Below are 15,110 nucleotides of genomic sequence, written 5' to 3' on the forward strand. Positions count from 1 at the left end.
CTTAACCAACTGTGCCACCCAGGCGCCCCAAGGTGTATGGGTTTTTTAACCACCACTGACAAAAGAAACCCTCACTATAATTACAAGGATTATATGTACCAGAGAGCTCATCTGTCATGTGATATTTTGAACCAAGTAACAGAGCAGACCATGAAAAAAAAAATCAGTGAGCACAAAGAAGCGATTTCTCAGTATCTGAAACCACACAAACCTGACATGCTCCATATTCAAACATGTATCCAAGTTCCTATCTTGTGTCACCAGAGCCCCATGTCACAATTCCTCATTTAACACAGAATAGCTGAAGTTACTTTCATACGGCAGATGCATTTTTTTAATAGGCTGGCAATTATTGCAGTTTCAAGATTTGCAGAGGAAAAGGTTGTGCACACACACTCATGATTTTGCAGTTGAGAGGAACAGTTAAAGAGTGAACTGTGACTATAAGCCAAGCTGTTAAACAGCAGTTACAGAATGACAGCAATAAACCTGATTCCTTTTCCATCTGCACCCCTGAAGGCCCCACTGTTACAGTGTGACTACAGTTTTAGCAGTTTTAACTTGATAGCACTTGTGGGTTTAAACAGTTACAATGTATCTTTTGCCCATAATTTGTCGACCTCTTCATTTGGACGTCGTTTCTTTACCGGTTTCTTTGCCATGAATAGCGTGTGGTCAGAAAGCAAGCCCCGTGTGACCGAGGGCTTGAGCATCTGGCATCACATTGCAGACAACGAGATACTGTGGAAACACGCACAGCCTTGCTAAGAATATATTCACGTTTTAACACTTAAGTCAATGCCAATTATGGTTTATTATAATCATGACTAAAATACACATCTATAGTAAATATTTTAAAGGCAATTTTAATCTATTTTTTTCTTCCACGATGTGCAAAAACAGCCCCTTTTTTGGTTTTAAGCTGGCCCCTGCTCTCCTGGTACTAGCTATTTCAGATCTCGACCACGGCCTCATTTTACAGACAAGAAAATCACATCCCTGAGAGCTCCAGCACAGCCACCGCCGAGCTGTGCTGCTTCTTTAGACGAGAAAGGCTCAGTGTAAGAGGACAGAGCAGCCAGGGTGTCCCCACGTGGCCCTGGAACTGAGCAGGGCCCGAGCGCTCCCCCTCACGGCTGCCCCAGGCCTTTGACGAGAGCCCGGCTCCCATGGCTCCTCGCTCTGGGCCTCCATCTGGGACCACCTGCCTCAAGAAAGCCTGGGCAGGATGTGGTTTGCCTTGGACAGCCTCTCTGCTTACAAATGAGGCAAGCCCACTGTGTTTTTCACCCAGACTCCCAGACACAGGATATCAACTTTGTTGGTTTTCTTGAGAAAAACCTGGTGGTCCCAGAGGAAGTATGACAATAAATGAAACACTCTTTCCTTCATGACAAGCAAAACAGGCAGCAAAGAGCTAAAATGGGCTGACCTCATGCACCTCATTCCACAAACAGCTAAATGCCTGTGTGTGTGTGTGTGTGTGTGTGTGTGTGTGTTCATGTGGTGTGCTGTGACCACACACTGGAGACATTCACATTTTTATCTTCACTCTCCCTGAATGTCCCTCAAGATCTCTTATCTGTTCCTCCCCAGTGGCAGACAGATGGTAAGAGCTCCCCCTGACTTGGGGGCAGGGCCCGGTGGTAGGGAATACATTATTTCAAATCCCCTTGTGAGTTAAGAAACTTCAGTGAAACAAAATGTCTCTGGGCAGCCCCTGGGGGTGTGCTGCCCACATGTCCCTTCAGGACAGAACTGGTGCCTTCAGGCTCCACCCCAACTTGTTTTCCAGCCCAGGTGACAGGCCCTGCTGGGGGAGCAGTGGGGGAAGGTTGATTGCTAGGGCCTACCCATGCCAGGCTCCTGAGCAATGTTTGCTCAGTGCTCAGAAGCTCCCTGTCAGGCTGGCTAGGATGGCAGCCTGAGGCTCCCCTGCCCTGCTTCCCGCCCTTTCATCTCCCAAGGGTGTTATCTCCCCTCCGCAAATACACCTCCTGCACCCCTACCTCCATCTCAGCACCCACTGCCCATAGCACCCAACTGACAAACACCGTACCTCCAGATTTTTCCAGCCTCTCAGAGTGGCTCAATACTTAATGTTGATAATTAATATTTGCTGACTGATTAATATGCATCAAACCCAACTCTGCATTGCGCTACACTCAGGATTTCATGCATCCTCCCCAGCACACTAGCAAAGAGGGGCACTACTGTTGCTACTACTCCCTGCTTCAAAAGGGAAACAAGCAGATACCCAGAGGGAGTAACTTCCCAGGAACCCAGAGCTAATAAACTGAGACTCACACTTCCAGGATCTTGGGGCATTGCTACTCCCAGTCCAAGCCCCACCGAGACCCAGGAAGCAGAGCCCGGGTCCGCAGCCGCCGCCCTGCACTCCATGCACCTCCATGAAGCCGGGCTGAGAGCAAGCGAGCTGACGGGGTTCACGGCTCACAGCTGAAAGACTGAAATTCTCGGGCCGAAGGACAAGGGCACAGCAGATTTTCTGGCAGCACCCAGTGTGCACACCATGAGGAAAGAGGAAGATCCACCCATCAATGCTACCATGCTACAGATGTGTTTGCATGTATTTCTCTACCCTCACCCTAAAAAGAAATCTAATGATACCTTAAGTGAAAATATGATCTCAAAAATGTCATCAAGTCAAAGCTGAATGGATGAGATGAAAACCTAAAATGTTTAGCTATCCTGCAACTTGATCACCTATGAAAAAACTTTTACTCCAAAATTACCATTTTTATTTCAAACGATTACCATTTATTCCATTTCATATTCTTTTTCAAGTTTTTATTTAAATTCCAGTTAGTTAACATAGAGGGCAATATTAGTTTCAGGTGTGTACACTACAGTGATTCATCACTTCTGTACATCACCTGGTGCTCATCACAGGTGCCCTCCTCATCCCCATCACCTGTTTCCCCTATCCACCGCCACCCCCACTCTGGTAACCAGCAGATTGTTCTCTAGGGTTAAAAGTCCTTTTCATATTCCTCAATAAACTTGGGAAAATGACACACATTCCTTAAGGCTTCCTGGAATAAAGAAGATTTCATGTAATGCATCAAATTTACTCTGTGCTATAAACTTGGAACGTTCTGCTTCCTGGTTTTGGAGACACTAACCTTTTTTTTCATGTCAGAATGTATCAGTCCGAAGAATGTGTATATTTGGCAGGCCTATGAACCAAATTTTTTAAATTCTATTTCTTACAATGTGGTTTAAGAGCTCCAATAATAGTGATCAGATAAATTAAAAAAAAAAACCTTAGAGATACGCCTTACTTAAATGCATGAACATAATAGAAGAGGTTTTATTTTTCATTTTTCACTTAAGAACAGTAGCAATTTTCATTTATATGTCCATACGTGGACTAATTCTGGAAAGGGAAAAAAGCCTCCTATGAGCTCCCCTTATACCAAGTATTCATCATTACTAGTAATAACAATATTAATAATGTATAGCTGGACTCTAGGTACATTATTATTTATTCATCCTTCTGTTCTCAGAGCCTCTCAGTATCTGGCACACGATAAAATACATCTAGCTCTTACAGAAACTCTACCAGGATATTAGTACTGTCACCTTTCAAAGAGGAAGAGCTGCTTCAGGAAGGGGAGGAAACTTCTGAGGCTGCACAACTGGTGCACCATGAGCAGGGATCATGCCCCCTCCTGAAACACCTTCTCCCCTTGCCTTCTAGAACATTCACTTGCCTATTTTCCTCCTCTTTTGGCCATTACCCGTCAGTCTCAACGCTGGGGTGCCATACTCCCCCTCCAGGCGATTTCATCTCATCTGGGCTTCGAAGGATTCCCAAATGCCTCTCTGCAGCCTGGACCTGGTGCCTGAACTCTAGACCCACATCCTTAACAAGCTTCCTGGTGGTCTGCAAAAAAACCCTAGGTCATCCGTCCCTCTTTTCTCTTACTACACATCCAGACTGATCAGCAAACCCTAGTGGGGCTGCCTTCAGAAATATCCAGAATTTGATAAGTAAATCCTGGTGGTATTACCTTCAGAAATATCCAGATTCTAAATTTCTCCTTGCTCCCACTACCAACACCCTGGTCTCCCCTGGATTCCTGCGTTGGCCTCTGACCTAGGCTCCCTGCTTCCATCCTTGCCCCTAGTGGTCTGTTCTCCACAGGGCAGCAAGAAGGAACCAGTTACAGCATCCCCGGTCACATCAACTCCACTGCCCAGAGCTCCCTTGATTATTTCCATCTCACCCAGAGTCCCAAGTCTTACAGTAGCCCTACCTGATCTGGAGCCCTCTACGCCCATCTTCTGACTCTCTCACCTAGCCTTCTCCCTTCTAGCACACTGGTCTCTGTTCTTCCTCCAACACACCAGGGACTTTCCCTCCTCAGGGCCTTTGCATATGCTGTTGCCTCTGCCGGAAAGCTCTTTCCCATGATCCCCCCACAGGTCTCTCTACCTCGCTGGCTCAAGTCTTAACTTAAAGGTCACCTTTTCAGTGAGGACTTTGCTGGCCTCCCTATCATCAATTGCAATCCAGTCCCCAACATTGACATCCCCTTCCCCTAATTTTTTCTCCCTCCAACATGCTATAACTTATATATTGTTTCTGGTTTAATGTCTGTCTACTGCAGTAGGATTTAAGTGCCATGAGAGCAGGGGTTTAGGTCCGACCTATTCACCCATGTATTCCCTAGTGCTCAGAACACAGGAAACACTCCACGAGCATTTGATAGATGAACGAGTGAACCTCAAAGAGCTCAATTAACTTCCCCCAAAGTCAGAGAGCTCAGCTCAGGCTCCAAAACCAGCGCTCTGAGTCACCGGTTTGTGATCAAATAAAGACGCTTGATCAGTGCACACCCAGATAGCCACATATCTGATAAAAATCAAACCAAATTGCACAGCAAGAGACAAAGTCCCCTAGCTCATTGGGTACTTTCATTAATCTTATATTCACTTGGAAGACAAGAGGAATTTAAAAAACAGCAACGTAGAAAAACTAATACACGCCTGGGAGCTACTTCAATCACAAGAAGCTGAAGGCTGCATGCACCTTAATCCCTGAGGAAAAGTAAACATGTCAGATGAAAACATTTTTCAATTTTAAGTAAATTTTTTCAAATCTTCGAAATAAAGACAGAAATCCCTCCACTATTAGCATGTTAGCATTTTTCTCCCTATACAGAGTACTCGGTAGTTTGTAGGTCATACCACATGTACAATTCCATAGTCTGCTTGTCCCTCTCAGAGCACACGTATTTCTGCATTACTGTACACAGCATGGGAGCCCCACATTCTAAGGCTGTGCAGTAACTTGTCAGCAGGTAATGAAGTCAAAGCTGGTAAAAAGAAAAACAAAGAACACAAACATCAACCAAACATGGAAGCCTGTGACCACCATTCAGCACGCCGTCTTCAAATCGACTTCCAGCCCCACCACTGAACCTGGCCCAGGTGCATTTCCTAGAGGCCAAAAGAACTAGTTCCTTTGGAAATGCTCAGGCCATATTACTTCCGGAAGTCAGAACCTAAGACCGTGGTCTATTTAAGCAGCCATTACCACCAGTGTCCCAAGAGTGAGGGCCAAGTACCCAATGGTGTCAATAACCACAAGTGCAGAGAAACAAGCAACAAAGATAGTCACTCATTCAACAAATATGGATAAGCACTGCTGTGCGCCAGGCACCGAGGATACAATGCTGCACAGAGGCCATGGAATCTTAGTCCAATAGGGAAGAGAGCTATTTGTCAAATAGCCACAAAAACAGATTTAAAATTCCAAGAGTCACAAGTGCTACTGAGGACAGAAATATGGCACTACAAAGGCCTGTAGAAAATGGGTATTTATAAGTCAGGAGGTCGAGGAAGATTTCCCTGGGAAAGCATGAACTGAGCTCCAGGACTGAGAAGGCATCAGGGGGTGCAGGGGGATGGAGGGGGATATGAGCCTGGAAAGAAAGATGGGGGTCACAGCACACAGGACCTTGCAGGCTGACCACATTCAAGAGTTTAGTCTTAAAAACAAGGGAAGGCCAAAGATGGATTTTAAGAGTATGTGGAATACACGGGGAAGGGGGAATGACCAGATTCACATTTTAAGACCATCAGGGTAGCCTCAGTGTGAGATACAAGCCAAAGGGGCAACAGAGCAGACGGGGGAGGAGTTTGTCCCAGGACACGGGGCCCAGGTGGGTCCTACATCCAGCCCTTTCATCCACACTGTCTCTTAGGCCCCTACCTCTCCTCACCTGCCCACTACTTCCACCCTCCTCCACTCCTCTTTGGCCCTCCCATTCTCCTTTCTTTGGGTTGGCCAGTTTTCAGGCCAACTAAAGACAAGGCCAAATGATAATGCTTCCCTGGACCTGTGCAGGGGGCGGGGCTTCCCTAAATTGCAGCCGTGACCATCACAACACAATGGCAGCATCTGACCATCCAGAGAGGTAACTGGAGCACCCGGGATGGGCTGGAGATGGTGGTTTACAGGAAAACACTCACAAACAAGTGATAAAAATTGTACACAGAGTCCCACGAACCCTTCGCCCAGCTTCCTCCAGTGATGATATTCTGTTTGACTAGAGTATAATATCAAAGCAAAGAAATGGACATTGGTTCACTTCTTTTACCTGTACTACAGATCTTTAGTTCTCATCAGGTTTTCCACGCACTGATGGGGGGGCACGTGTGCGTGTAACTGTGCAATTTGATGCAGCACATAGATGTGCACGACCACCGTCACAATAAAGATATAGAGCTGTTCCATCTCCACAAAGGAACTTCCTCGAGGTACCATCTTATAGTTCCACCAGTCCTCCCCCAACCCTGCCACTCTCCCTTGGCAACCAGTAATCTGTTGTCCAACTCCACAGTTTTGTTATTTTGACAGCATAATGTAAACAGAATCCACAATATATAACGTTTGAGATTGGCTTTACTTACAAAGCACAATTCCCTTGCGATCCGTCCAAGCTGTTCCCTGTATTCATGCCTTTTAATTGCTGAGTAGTACTCTGTTGTATGGATGGACCAGAATGTGTTGAACTATTCACCCACTGAAAGACATTCCGGCTGTTTCCAGTTTGGGCCTATTCGAAATAAAGCCACTATGAATGCTCCTCTACAGGTTTTTGTATGGACATAAATTTTTAGTTCTTGGGGATGAACATCCAAGAGTACAAGGGCTGGGTCATAGGACAAGCACATAGTTTTATAAGAAACTGTCCAACTGTGCTCCAGAGTGGCCAAACCATTTTACATCCCCATAGCAATGGACAAGAGAACCAGTTTCTCTACATCCTTGCCTGCATTTGTATTATTGCTATTTTTTAGCCCCATTCTAATGCCCATTTTAATAGACACATAGTACTATCTCATTGTGGTTTTAGTTTGCATTTCTGTAATGGTTGATGGTGTTGAACGTCTTTTCATATGCTTATTTTCCACCTGTATATCCTCTTTGGTGAAATGTCTGTTCATGCCTTTAAACCATTTTTAGTTGGATTTTTTGGCTTCTTGCACTGACAGTTCTTTATACATTCTAAATACAAGTCCTTTGTTGGACAGGTGGTGAGCAAACAGTTTGTTCCAGCCTGTAACCTATCTTTTCATCCTCTTCACAGGGTTTTCCACAGACAAAAGTTTTTAATTCTGAGGAAATCTAATTGACCGATTTTTTCCTTAATGTTCTCTTGGTGTGATATCTAAGAACTCTTTGCCTAGGCCTAGGTCCTGAAGATTTTCTCCTGTTTAATGCTAAAACTTTTAGTTATATGTTTCCCACTTAAATCCCTGATCCATTTTGAGATAAAATTTTTTACAAGGTGTAAGGCTGAGGTTAAAGTTCTTTTTTTTTTTTTCGGGTCTGTGGATGTTCAGTTGTTTCAGCTGAAGGCTATACTTCCTCCACTGAATCACTTGTGTCTTTTTGTCAAAAATCAGTAGGGCATACTTGTGTGAGACTGTTTCTGGGTTCTCTATTCTGTGTCCCTGGCTTATGTGTCTGTCTCAACACCAATACCACACTGTCTTGATTGTTAGAGCTACTACACTAAGTCATAACATAGTCCTAGAAGTCCTTCTACCTTGCTCTTTTTCAAAATCGTTTTAACTGTTCTAGGTCCTTTGATTTTCCATACACATTTTAAAACAAGTGAGGCTACAAAAAAAAAAAAACTTTCCTGGGATTTTGATAGGAATTACCCTACTGATAGATTAATTTGGAGAGAACTAACATCTTCACCTTGTTGACTCTTCCAATTCACAAACACAGTATAACTTTATTATTCATTTAGATCTTCTTCAAATACTTTCATCAACATTTTGTAGTTTCAGCACATATATCCTGTGTGTGTTTTGCTAGATTTATATCTAAGTAGCTCAATTATTTTGGGAGTGATTGTAAATGGAATTGTGCTTTTAATTTGGGTTTCCATATGTTCATTGCTAGGAAATAGAAAAATTAATTTTTGTGTGTTCATTTTTCTATCCTGTGACCTTGCTGAATTTACTTATTAGTTCCAGAAGTTATTTTGTATATTCTTGGGATGTTCTATGAGAGAATCATGTCATCTTCAAACAGGGACAGTTTTATTCTTCCTTTCCAATTCCTATGTCTTTTACTACTCTTCTCAGCATTGCGCTGGCTGGGACTTCCAGTACTGCGTTAAGAGCAGATATCCTCAGCTTGTTCTCATCCTCAGGAAGAAAGCATTCAGCCTTTCACCATTTAGTATAATACTGATGTAGGGTTTATGGTTTTTTGTAGATGCTATTTATTAAGCTGGGGAAATCCCCCTCTATTCCTACTTTGCTGAGAGTTTTTATCATGAATGGATGTTGAATTTTATCACATGTTTTTTTCTGCATCAAATGATATGCTTATGTGATTTCTTTTCTCCTATAGCTTGTTGATATGGTGGATTACATCAACTTATTTTCAAACACTGACGCTGCCATCATACCTAGAATGAACCTCTCTTGCTCATGGTACATAGTTCATGTTGCTGGATTTGTTTTGCTAATACCTTGTTGGGGATTTTTCTGTCTCTGCTCTTGAGGGAAACTGGTCTGTAGTTACTTTGTATTGTTGGTTTTGGTACCGAGGTTTTGGTACCAAGGTAATGCTGACCTTAAAATGAATTAAGAGGCATTCCCTCCTCTTCTATTTTCTTGAAAAAATTATGTAGAATTGGCAAAATTGAACTACTGGGACTTCATCAAGATAAAAAGCTTTTGCACAGCAAAGGAAACAAACAGTCAACAAAACCAAAAGACAATGAACAGAATGGGAGAAGATATTTATAAATGACACTACAAATAAAGGGCTAGTATCCAAAAATCTATAAAGAACTTATCAAACTCAATACCCAAAGAACAAATAATTCAATCAAGAAATGAGCAGAAGACATGAATAGACATTTCTGTAAGGAAGACATCCAAACAGCCAAAAGACACATGAAAAAGTGCTCAACATCAAATAATCCAATCAAGAAATGGCAGAAAACATGAATAGACATTTCCGTAAAGACATCCAAACAGCCAACAGACAAATGAAAAAGTGCTCAACATCACTTGCCATCAGGGAAATACAAATCAAAACCACAATGAGATACTACCTCAGACCAGTCAGAATGGCTAAAATTAACAAGTCAGGAAATGACAGATGTTGGTGAGGATGCAGAGAAAAAGGAACCCTCCTACACTGTTGGTGAGAATGCAAGCTGGTGCAGCCACTCTGGAAAACAGTATGGAGGTTCCTCAAAAAGTTAGAGCGACCCTACAACCCAGCAAGCACACTACTGGGTATTTACCCCAAAGATACAAATGTAGCAATATGAAGGGGCATGTGCACCCCAATGTTTATAGTAGCAATGTCCATAGAAGCCAAACTACAGAGAGAGCCCAGATGTCCATCAACAGATGAATGGATAAAGAAGATGTGGTGTGTACACACACACACACACACACACACACACACACACACACACACATATACACACAGGAATATTATGCAGCCATCAAAAAATGAAATCTTGCCATTTGCAACAATGTGGATGGAACTAGAGGGTATTATGCTAAGCAAAACAAGTCAATCAGAGAAAGACAATTATCATATGATCTCACTGATGGAATTTGAGAAACAGGGCAGAGGATCAGGGGGGAAGACAGGAAAAAATGAACAAGATGAAACCCAAGAGGGAGACAAACCGTAAGAGACTCTTAATCTCAGGAAACAAACTGAGGGTTGCCGGAAGGGAGGGGAGTTGGAAAGATGTGGGGGCTGGGTGATGGACATTGGGGAGGTAAGTGCTATGGTGAGTGCTGTGAATTGTGTAAGACTGATGAATCACAGACTGGTATCCCTGAAACAAATAATACATTATAGGTTAATAAAAATAAATGAATTAAATTTTTTAAAAAAATGAACTAACATACTCTCACCATACAATCCAGCAACCAGCCTCCTTGGCATTTACTCAAAATAGTTGAAAACTTATAGTCACACAAAATCCTGTACACTCACACAGATGTTTATAGCAGCTTTATTCGGAACTGCCAAAACTTGGAAGCAAACAACAGGTCCTCCAGTAAGCGAATGGATAAATAATCTGTGGCACAGGCAGATAAAGGAATATTAAGTACTAAAAAGCAATGGGTTCTCAAGCCACTGAAGAGAAATGGAGGGATCGTGGTGCTGTAATGGCGGCTACTCTGGAGTCCTCCGTGGAGGACCCAAGACAGAACTTTGTTCGAGTTTTGGAAAAGCGAGATGGCACTTCTATGGCTCCTTTGGAAAAGGAGCAGTATGGCTACAGCGGCATGGGCCGTGCTGTTGGGGATGCTGCCATTGCCCATTCTAAGAAATGCCCTGGGTTTTCTGGTGATGGGGCACATGCTCTGAGCCAGCAGTTGGGGCTGGAGCTGGGCTCCGGGACTGGGGCTGTGGGATTCATGGCTGCTACCCTCGGGACTGATGTTGTGGTCACAGATCTGAAGGAATTGCAAGATTTGCTGAAGATAAATATTAATATGAACAAGCATCTTGTCACTGGTTCTGTTCAAGCTAAAGTTCTGAAATGGGGGGAAGAAACAGAAGACTTTCCTTCTCCGCCGGACTTCATACTGATGGCCAACAGCATACACTATGAAAGTCTTTGGAGCCATTGTTGAAAACTCCAAAAGGTCTTAGTGGATATGAGACTTGAATTATATGTTGTTATGAACAATGAACAACAAGGAAAAAAATCCAGAAACTGAGAAAAAATAATTTGAGCTCTTCCAGCTAGACTTTGACTTTGAAAAAGTTCCTTTAGAGAAACATGATGAAGAATATTAAACCGAAGATATTCATATTTTATACATCAGAATGAAAAAATCAAAATCTCCATTGTGAAATCTTTAGTCATCTTATCCATGCCTGTAACAACCTGGGCGAGCTTAAGATGTGAATGGAGCATGTAAATACAGCAGGGGAAGACTGCGTTCACAGATTTTTCCAGCATGTCCAAAGAGATTTGATATGTAACTGACAACCACCATGGGCTGCCTGCAATTTGAAAAATGATTACTGCCTGCCTGCCAATGGGCCTGAAATCCAAGTTAGTTCATGTGTAGCTCAGCATCAAGTTCTGCTTAAAAGAAAATTGTGTATCAGTCACTCCTCAAATGAAAATAGGGGTTGAGGTTTGCCTAAAGTCTGCCAGAAATAAACAGTGAGGTGGCATGGTTGACGTGGCATTATTGTCAGGAAACTGGAGATGAATTGATCCAATTTCTAAACAGAGACATCTATTACTATGTAATTCTGTTCAAGCTGCAACTAGTAAAATTTAGTTGTCTTTAAGATCAATAAATCTTAAAAGTTGGTTCTTATTTTAATATAACTATGCAGTGGTTTTTATCATGTGTATTTTCTACTTCATTGCTATTATTAGGATCGCTTTAATCTTTAAATGTTCTTTTTTAAAAACCTGAAAATACTGTTTTTTATTCTTCTATTAGCCAAAGATTTATTCTTTTCCTCCACCATACATGTCTATGTGAGTTAGATAGTAAATTATACTGTAATGAGTTGGTAGGAATAAAAGCAAGAAATCAGGAGGGGGAAAAGGTATCTTTACAAAGTTTCCCATTTGAAAATGGAGCAAGAATAAAAATCCATTTTCAGGTTTGTGCAGTTCTGTGGCTCTTGCACATTTCTTTGCATATATCTTCCAGGAAAATGGCTAAAATCACCAGGGTTTACATGAAACAGAGAAATGTTTTTAAGTAACTACAAATGTGGTTCTCTATATATTGACCAAGTGATTTTCGTTCTATGTATTCCCTGTTTTATGTTATAATGATTGTCATCTGCTCGCAGACTGATCTATCAAGGACTTGAGTTACAGCAGTTGTGAAGAGTAATACTAACTGGACATAATTCTGGATACAGCTCCAGTTGTAGGCATTGCTGCTAGGTGGCACATTTTATGTATTAAAATAAACATTGTTTTGGGGAAAAAAAGAAGAAATGGAGAGATCTTAAGTGCATACTGCTAAGTGGAAAAAAAGCCAATCTGAAAAGGCTGCGTACCATGTGATTCCAACCGTAAGACATTCTGGAAAAGACAAACTGTGGGGATAGTAAAAAGATCAGTTTCAGGGTTTGGGGGGAGGGATGAATAGGCAGAACACAGAGAATTCTTAGGGCAGTGAAACCACTCCGTATGCTACTACAGAAGTAGATACATGTCATTATACATTTGTCAAAACCCACAGAATACACAACATGAAGAGTGGATCCTAATGTGAAATGTGGACTTTAGCTGATTATGATGTGTCAAGAGAGGCTCATCTTCTGTACAAAATGGCCCACTCCGGTGGGGGACATAGATGCCAGGGGAGGCTGTACTAGTGTGCGGAAAGGGGGCTTATAGGAACTCTGTACATTCTGCTCAGTTTTGCTGTGGACATAAAACTACTCTGAAAAACAAAATCTATTAAAACTTGAAATAAAAAAGATTTGAAACAAGAAAAAAAGATTATGTGGAATTGGTGCTAATTCTTTAAATATTTAGTAGAAATCTCTAGGAAAACCCTCCAGGTTTGGAGATTTCTTTTTTGGAAGCTTTTAAATTATGAATTCAATTTCGGTAAAAATTACCGGACTATTGAAATTATCCATCTATTTTATCTTGAGTGAGTTTTGGTAGTTTGTGGTTGCTCAAAGAATTCATCCATTTCATCTAAATTGTCAAATGTATGTACACAGACCTGTTTTGTAATATTCTCTTATGATCTTTTTAATGACTATAAGATCTGTGGTAATAGCCCCTGTTTTATTCCTACCGTTGCAATTTGTGTCTTCTTTTTTTATCTTTGTCAGTCTTCTTATAGGTTTATCCATTTTACTATCTTTTCAAATAGCTAGTTTCTTCATTTATTTTCTCTACTGCTTTTCCGTTTTCAACTTCAGTGATTCCAGTTTTTCATTACTTCCTTTCTTCCGCTTGTCTCTTTTTTCTTTTTTTTTTCCTAATTTCTTGAAATGGGAGCTTAGGTTATTGATTTCAGAACTTTCCTCCATTATTTTTTTAAGATTTCATTTATTTATTTGAGAGAAACAGAGAGAGCACAAGTTGGGGAGAGGGGCGGAGGAAGAAGGAGAAGCAGACTCCTCACTCAGCAGGGAGCCTGAGGCGGGCTCAATCCCAGGACCCCAAGATCAGAACCTGAGCTAAAGGCACACACTTAACCAACTGAGCCACCAAGGCACCCAGGACTTTCCTCCACTTCTGATGAGAAAATTAAGTTCTATAAATTTTCCTCTCGGCACTGCTTTAGCTATGTCCCACAAACTGTGATATGTTGTGTTTTCATCTTCATTCAGTTTGATATATTTGTTAAATTTTCTTTGAGACTTCCTCTTCAACTCATGAATTATTCAGAAGAGTGTTATTTGATTTCTAAGTGTTTGGGGATTTTTCTGTTATCTTTATGTTATGTGACTGATTTCTAGTTTGATTACATCATAGTCAAACAACATAATCTGTATTTCCATTCCTTTAAATATACTGAGGTTAGTGTTATGACCCAGAGTATGGTCTAACTTGGTGAATGTTTCATGCATGTTGATGAGGATGTGTTTTATGCTATTTCTGGGTAGAGTGGTCTATAAATGTCCACTAAAATTACTTGGTTGATGATGTTGTTCAGTTCTTCCATATCCTCACTGATATTCTATTTAGTAGTTCTTTCAAATGCTGAGAGAGCAATGCTGAAGCTCCCAATTATAACTGTTCCATTCTAACAGTTTTTCTTCATGTATTTTGCAGCTCTATTGTTTAACGCATACGTATTAGGATTGCTGTTTTATTGGTGGAATGACAATGTTATCATTTGTCCTTCTCTCAGTAGTTTTCTTTACTCTTTAGTCTACCTTATCTGATATTATAAACAGCCACTCCCATTTTTTAAAAAAATTAGTGTTTTTATGGTATATCTTTTTTCACCCTTTTACTTTTAACACATCTAGATCAATAGATTTGAAGTGAGTATCCTGTAGGCAGCACATGGCTGAGTCACATTTTTTTATCCATTCTGTCATCTCCGTCTTTCAATTGGTGTATTCAGACCATTTACGCTTAAAGTAGTTATTGATATGTCACGGCTTAAGTCTGCCTTTGTATTATTTGTTTTCTCTTTATTTTCTATTTATCATTCTTCTTTTTTCCTTTTTCTTGCCTTCCTGTGAGTTATTTATTTTTAAATTTTTTTTATCATGTTGTGTTAGTCACCGTACAGTACATGATTAGTTTTTGATGTGGTGTTCCATGATTCATAGTTTGCGTATAACATCCAGTGCTCCATGCAATACGTGCCCTCCTTAATACCCATCAACTGGCTCACCCATCCACTGAACCCTCCCCCCAAACCCACAGTTTGTTTCCTGGAGTCCATAGTCTCTCATGGTTCCTCTCCCCCTCTGATTTTCCCCTTCATTTTTCCCTTCCTTCTCCTAATGTCTTCCTTGCTATTCCTTATGTTCCACAAATAAGTGAAACTATAAGATAATTGTCTTTCTCTGCTTGACTTATTTCGCTTAACATAAACCTCCTCCAGTT

At 41.4% G+C, this 15,110-nt stretch overlaps 1 protein-coding gene and 1 pseudogene across 2 annotated transcripts in view; one reads left to right on the forward strand and one right to left on the reverse strand.

The window, feature by feature from the left end:
• The window catches only part of LOC111150333 (SH3 domain containing kinase binding protein 1), a 335,303-nt gene that overhangs the window by 251,996 nt on the left and 68,197 nt on the right, over positions 1-15,110 (reverse strand). The window lies entirely within an intron of this gene.
• Positions 10,705-11,398, forward strand: LOC111150543 (annotated as a pseudogene).

Source organism: Enhydra lutris, unplaced genomic scaffold, assembly GCF_002288905.1.
Source record: "Enhydra lutris kenyoni isolate GAN:26980312 unplaced genomic scaffold, ASM228890v2 scaffoldscaffold23, whole genome shotgun sequence".
In the NCBI taxonomy this organism is placed as follows: Eukaryota; Metazoa; Chordata; class Mammalia; order Carnivora; family Mustelidae; genus Enhydra; species Enhydra lutris.